Below are 7852 nucleotides of genomic sequence, written 5' to 3'. Positions count from 1 at the left end.
AGAATTTAATCCTTTGGGTATATACCCAGTAGTGGGATGGCTGGGTCATATGGTACATCTAGTTCTAGATCCTTGAGGAATTGCCATACTGTTTTCCATAATGGTTGAACTAGTTTACAATCCCACCAACAGTGTAAAAGTGTTCCTATTTCTCCACATCCTCTCCAACACCTGTTGTTTCCTGATTTTTTAATGATTGCCATTCTAACTGGTGTGAGATGGTATCTCATTGGAGTCTCGCTCTGTCACCCAGGCTGGGGTTCAGTGGCCGGATCTCAGCTCACTGCAAGCTCCGCCTCCCGGGTTTATGCCATTCTCCTGCCTCAGCCTCCCGAGTAGCTGGGACTATAGGCGCCTGCCACCTCGCCCGGCTAGTTTTTTGTATTTTTTAGTAGAGACGGGGTTTCACCATGTTAGCCAGGATGGTCTCGATCTCCTGACCTCGTGATCCACCCGTCTCGGCCTCCCAAAGTGCTGGGATTACAGGCCTCTCTGCTTCTTTAAATTCAACTTTTTAAAGAGTTCACATACAAGTGAGATCATGAAGTGTTTGTCTTTCTCTGCCTGGCTTAGTTCACTTAATGTAATGTCCAGTTTTATCCAGGTTGTTGCAAATGACAGAATTTCCTTTTTTTCTAAGGCAGAATAATAGCTCATTGTGTATATAAGCCACATTTTCCTTATTTACTCATCCATTGATGAACACTTTGGTTGATTCCATATCTTGGCTATTGTGATTAATGCTGCAATGAACATGGGAGTGCAGCTATGTTTTTGATAGACTGATTTCATTTCCTTTACATATTTACCCAGAAGTAGGAATTGCTAGATCTCATGGGAGTTTTAATTTTAATTTTTTGAGGAACTCCATACTGTAAATTAACATTCCTACCAACAGTGCACAAGGGTTCTCTTTTCGTCTTGTCTTTCATCCTTTTGATAATAGCTATTCTTACAAGTGTGGGACGATATCACATTGTGGTATGAATATGCATTTCCCTGATGATTAGTGATGCTGAACATTTGTTTTATATACCTGTTAGTCATTTCTATATCTTTTTTTGAGAAATGTGTATTCAGGTTCTTTGCTCATTTCTAAATTGGATTTTATTTGTTTTCTTGCTAGTGAGTCGTTTGAGTTTTTTAATGCATGTTGGACATTATCCCCTTATCAGATATGCAGTGTGCAAATATTTTCTTCCATTCTGTATGCTGTCTCTTCACCCTGTTGATTTCTTCCTTTGCTGTGCAGAAACTTTACTTTGACGTAATCCAGTTTGCCTATTTTTGCTTTTGTGCTGTTGGGGTTATAGCCAAAAAATCATTGCCTAGACCAATGTCAAGAAGCCTTTTCCCTATGTTTTTATCTAGTAGTTTTACAGTTTCAGGTCTTACATTAAAATCTTTAATTTATTTTGAGTTGATTGTTGCATATGGTGTGAGATAAGGGTCCAATTTCATTCTCCTGTATGTGGATATTTAGTTTTACCAACACCATATATTGGAGACTATCCTTTCCCCATTGTGTTCTTGGTAGCCTTGTTGAAGATCAATTGGCCATAAACACGTGGATTTATTTCCTGGCTCTCTATTCTATCTTCTTCAAACTTCTCCACATATTCTTAAAAGGTCATATAATATGAAGTTTAATTTTTTTAGTGTAGTTTTCATCTCTATATTAAAACAAAAAATACTGTATCTCATGCAATGGAAAAACAAAGATAGTTTGATTTTGGCGGATGAAGAGATTCTGTGCCAAATTTTTTTCTTTTTCTTTAGTTAGGAAGAAATTAGCATTTTCTGGCTTTTACTATATATAGACTTTCTCTTCCTTAACAGAGTAATTTGTTTCTGAAAACCCTTTCATAGAATAAAACCTAACTTGAAACTTCAATTACTGTTAAAGGATTTCTGTAAATTTTTAATGCACATCTGAGTCCCCAAACAAAAACCATTTATTCCAAAAAATTACATTCTATTAAAATGGAAAGCACACACAGGGGAAGGTGAGGCAACTTTAAGATTTGCAACTGCAGAAAGCTGTTCTTAACCCAGCACTGGAGGGACAATGGGAAAAGGTATTTTTACCAAAGCCTAGGCCAGCAGCCTCAATAGCTGGAATCCAGAAGAGATCCTACTAGACTGGTCACCTCCCTTTATCTTCTCTTCTCACCTTTCTGTCTTCCCTCAGTGCCTCCTATTGTCTAAAATTACACAGAAGGAAGTTGGGAAGGGAATTTGGGAAAACGTTCCCAGAGTTTAGCTTCCTATGGTACAGAGAACTGGGAGAGAAGGCGAATGGATCAGAGAGCAAATAGGTAAATAACTGGCACAATAATACAGCGAAGTAATGTTCCAGCTGAAGCACATTAAGATACTAAATAGTTCTGAATGCAGCTAAGCCAAAGTAGGAGTATTCAGTAAAACACTTCATACAGCAGAATTCTTATAGCCTATTTGGATTTTTTTGGTACTTTACTGCATTAGATATTGAATGTATTACTTTACATCTGCTAATTCTTTTTTTACCTCCATAAGGGGTTAGGTGCTATTATTCATTTAAAACAGAAAACGTAAGGCTTAACAAGATAAAGTAATTTTCCCAAAATTATTCAGTTAATTAAGCAACAGAACTGAGATCCTTATAATTGGAAGTTAATAGCGGAACCTTATATGTGCTTTGTTGTGTATAATATAAATATATCCAAAATTAATTTAATAGTAAACTACATAAAGGTTGTGGCTATTGTAGCAATTCTTTTTTTGTTGTTGTTTTTAGATGAAGTCTTGCTCTTGTCGCCCAGGCTGGAGTGCAATATCGCGATCTCAGCTCACTGCAACCTCCGTCTCCCGGGTTCAAGAGATTCTTCTGTCTGCCCGAGTAGCTGGGATTACAGGCACCTGCCGCCACACCCAGCTAATTTTTGTATTTTTAGTAGAGCTGGGATTTCACTATGTTGGCCAAGCTAGTCTCATACTTCTGACCTCAGACAATCCGCCTGCCTCGGCCTCCCAAAGTACTGGGATTACAGGCATGAGCCACCATGCCTGGCCCTATTGTAAAAATTCTTAACTAGTGATCATTCTCATTTAATTCTTTTGTCCTTATAGAAACTTGTCAGATATAATTAAAGATACACCTTGGAACATGGCAGTCCTGACTTTGTTACTCAGAACTGACAGTTCAGTTAAGCACCATCCTTATAGAATGATGCCTCTACAAGTTGTGCTTCTGATGGCACGTTAAGTATTTTAGAAGTAATGATAAGAAAAAGAGAGAGAGAAAGATTTAGAGTCAATTCCCTCAACCTATGTAACCAACACAGTAAACAACAACAAAAATCACAAGATCCTTTCAAAGGGTAGATTATTACTTCTTTCTTTCTTGGCATAAATTTGGACTTCATCCCAAGAGTGGTCTTGAAAGTTAGTAATCCCTTATTAACATTTGTTACTTGGTTTCCATCTGTGAGAATGCTAAAAGCAAAATTAAAATTAAAAAGATGCTAGGGAAGTTGCTAAGCACTTGGATATGAGTGCTGCATGGTATCAGCAGGCTGCAATCTGACTGGATGTGTCTGACACAGCAGCTATTGGAATATGTATGAAGAATTTCTGAAAAATTTGTAGGAAATGCCTTGTAAATTATCGACATTAACAATTCCAGCCTTTGCTCATCAATCAGGAACAGCCACCAAAATGACAATAAAACATTCTCCAGTGCCACCTGGAGAAATTCTAGAAGTCTCAGTAGAGCTACATGAGAAAGGAATTTTCCTGCCTGGATTGGAACTAAATTTATGGAAAGGAGTAACAACTAACGAACAGCATAAACTTATGATACTTACTGGCTTCTTCCCGAGAGAATACAAGTGAACAGAAAATTCAAAGAGCACATATCTACTTTCTTCTGTCTTTACCTTTTAAAAAATATGTAAAATTATCAAGTTTCATTTTAGCTCTTTCAAAAGACTAGTGCTCATTAATTAAAAGGGAGAATAAAAAATAGCTACCATAAGCCTGGAGCAATTACGTATCTTTCTCTCTCTTTGTGAATAAACAAAATTTTCACTTTATTCACAGTGCACAGATAAACATAGTTTTGAGCTCATTTTCCTTCCATTCAGCCCAGATTTTGCAGTGAACTTGAAAAAATGATTTCTTTTGTACTCCTTTTACCAGCAAAATGCATTTAAAGGATAATCTTTTGATTCTTAGTAGTTGATGGCTTTAAAAGTGCTGGAATTTCAGGAAAACTGTGTTATATAAATTTTAATATTATCAGGTTGTTCTTTGAAAATATATTAATTTAAGTATGCTGTTTTGGGGAATCACATAGAGAAAAAACACATTTTAGGAAAAATGAAATTGTGTTAAGAAACTATTATTTACTTGTTACTGAATTGGTAAATGCTTATTGAGTACCTGCCATGAGCTGGGCATGAGATTAGATACTATGCAATCCTCAAATAATATGACATTCATGATCCAATGCAGTATTCAAAGAATTATATGATGCTTCTCTTAATCAGGCCATATTTGTGGTGGTTAATAACATGGGTTCTAGAATCAGATGGATCTGGGTTTGAATTCAGGCTTTTCATTTACTAGCTGTGTGGCCTTGAGCAAGATGTTTAAACTGTTTAAGCCTCAGGTTGCTCATCTGTAAAATAAGAATAGAAATAGTTCCTACCTCATAGAGTTGTTGTGAGACTTAAATGAAATAATACATATGGCATCAAGACACTAATTTATTTTTAATTTTCCTTTATGCCTAGAAATCAGTAGAAATGGAATGGTTACTGTTTTATTTCCTTTTTTCTTCCCCTTTCTTCTCATTTCCTTCCCTCCTCTTCCCTCTTTTGTCCTCTTCCTCTTTCTCTCCAAAGCAGCCTACATATTTTGGTGTAGATGTGGGATGGGGTGTGAAGATAATTTCCTTTTATGGCTTTACTTGTGTGTGTGTAAACTTGAGCTCATTGTGGGAACTATACTATAGAAAGAAAAAGGAAAAGAAGTAACAGGAAGGAGGAGAAAGATTTTTCCTAGACTGGGAAAAGCCCAGAGATATGTGGGTCCCATGATGAGCAGGAACTTGAGTCCAGATCTGTGGCAGTGGCCAGAGGTGGCATGACCTTGGTAGGTACTCACACAGTGCTCCCTATAGGCGGGGTCCAGCACCCAGACTTCCAGCTTCTCAACATCCTTACAACCAGCTTTGGCATGGACATGCTAGAACTGCCTGTTTTCAAAAGACCAAAGTGTTTGAACAATTTTATGAGAATTTATAGTAAATAGCAGTCATAAAAGTGGGCCAGATGATAGAGATTGGTCCTCATTTTCTGGAAATCCCATAAACCTTACATATTTTTTGTTGATCTTGGGAAGAAAGAAGTACCCATCAATAATTACTGAGATTGAATTCCTAGTCATTTCGGCAGGAATTGGGTTTGACATATAATTTAATTTGATTTCAAGGCTATAAGTATATATAACTTTCCAAATAGCAGGTACATGTATATAAAGCATTCAAGACAGTACCTGGCAAATAGTAAGCCCTTAATAAATGACACCTATTATAATGGCATCTTTAATTCCCATAGAAAACATTTTATTACTTTATCTTTCTAAAGTTGTATGTGTTTGCAAAGGTTGTTTAAGTTTCCTGTGCTACATGAATCACCAATATCTGAGTTGTTCATGTGCCCTCATGTATTGTATAATGGACAATGGCATCCAGGTGGCAGCACAATAAGAATGTGTATCACATTCAGTTTAAATTGAGTGTTCTAAGAATGTTAAGATATGGAATGGGAGTTGTCAATTATATGGAGCTATCACTCCGTTATCAACCAAGATTCCAATGCATATGCTAACGTCAATGAGTTAGAGATTCCAGAGTAAGACAGTAAATAGACCTGTGAGTTTCTCTCTGCGCTCCTATAATTGAGCTTTGAGGACTTATGCTGAGCAGAAGTTATCTGGGTGGAATATAGAATAAATCCCCAGGGTTTCTAACCAAGTCCAAGTCTAACCCAGCTGCAGGAAAGCTCATTTAACTTGCAGACCTTTGCATCAGCTTCTCACAAGCTCCTCCTTCCTGAGCACTGTGTTCTCAGCATTCATCTCTCACCCTCACCATGGAACCGTACTCTAATGAGCACCTAAGAAACACAGAAAGTCAGAAATGAAACTACGTGGCTCTGGCCCTGCTGACATAGAATCACTGACAGTTCAAATATCAGAATTCTCAAAAAGAAAAATGTAAACACCCTATTTCCATAATTGTTCAAATTACTATCTTTGAACACTTATATATTTCTCTATTGGACCTGATTAAAGTACCAGGAAATGATATTTTACTAAGTGTTCTGAAATGAACATTCGAAGAGCCTCATGTTAAACTAAAATCTCTATTTGTTCTGTAGAAGTATACTTTTTGGATAGAGCATGGAAAATCTGAACTAAACAAATAGGTGAGAAAATAGAGGCAAAGAGAGGTCAGAGTCATATGGTTAAACACTGGCAAAGCGTGAGTTTAGACTCAGACAGTCTGGCTCTAAGCCCTGATTTGACCATTGTGCAGTCCATTTGTTTGATTGCTATTTACACTTACATTTCACCTTTTCCAAGTTGCTTATTCATGCCCTTTGCCCATTATTCTGTTTTCCTCAGAGATATATGAGTCCTTGGAATGTTAAACTTTTGCCATATACTTGTTGCAAATAGTTTTCTTAGATTGTCCTTTATGCTTCACATTGTTATGTGTTATATGTTTTGAGGGTTTTAAAATTTTGTTATTTAAAACGTTTTTGAGCCTTTCGTCTATCAGCCTTTTGACACATTTAAAATCATTTTAGGGACTGGGCGCGGTGGCTCACGCCTGTAATACCAGCTGTTTGGGAGGCCAAGGCGGGTGGACCACGAGGTCAGGAGATCGAGACCATTCTGGCTAACACGGTGAAACCCCCATCTCTTACTAAAAAATACAAAAAACTTAGCTGGGCGAGGGTGGTGGGCACCCGTAGTCCCAACTACTCGGGAGGCTGAGGCAGGAGAATGGCGTGAACCCGGGAGGCGGAGCTTGCAGTGAGCCGATGGATTGTGCAAATGGCACTCCAGCCTGGCGCAACAGAGCAAGACTGTCTCAAAAAAAAAAAAAGCATTTTAACTACTCATATCACACAAAAAATTTTGTCTTTTCGTTTATAAATTATTTTTTCCTTTTAACTTTAATTCTTAAATCTGTATGGAATTCATTTTGGCAAAAGATAAATCTCCAACTGAATTTTTTCTCTCAAATGACCATGCAGTAGTCAAAAAATAAGTTCATTGATTAATAAATCTTTTAACACTGATTTATGTTACAGCTTTTGTCATATATTAAATTCTCTCACAGAGTTGGGTCTCTGTCAATACTATCTGACTAAACTTAAACTACATTGTTTTATGCATTATTTCATGATTTTATTTTTATACCCTGTAATAGCCAGTATCAAAGGTCCCTACTTCATTATTCCTTTCTGGAAAGAAATTGCCTGTTATGACTCAACGATATGGTTTGGATTTGGGTCCCTTCCCAAATCTCATGCCCAGTTGTAATCCCCAGTGTTACAGGAGGGGCCTAGTAGGAGGTGATTTGATCATGGCGGTAGACTCCCCCTTGCTGTTCTCATGATAGTGAGTGAGTGCTCAGGAGATCTGGTTGTTTAAACGTGTGTAGCCCTGCCCGTTTCTCTCTTTTGCTCCTGCTCCAGCTGTGTAAGACGTACCTGCTTCCCCTTCACCTTCCTCTATGAATGTAAGCTTCCTGAGGCCTCCCCAGCCATGCTTCCTCTACAGCTTGTGGAAC

Source organism: Rhinopithecus bieti, unplaced genomic scaffold, assembly GCF_001698545.2.
Source record: "Rhinopithecus bieti isolate Rb0 unplaced genomic scaffold, ASM169854v2 scaffold_56474, whole genome shotgun sequence".
NCBI lineage: Eukaryota > Metazoa > Chordata > Mammalia > Primates > Cercopithecidae > Rhinopithecus > Rhinopithecus bieti.
The sequence above is the reverse complement of the archived record's forward strand: the minus strand, read 5'-3'. Positions refer to the sequence as shown.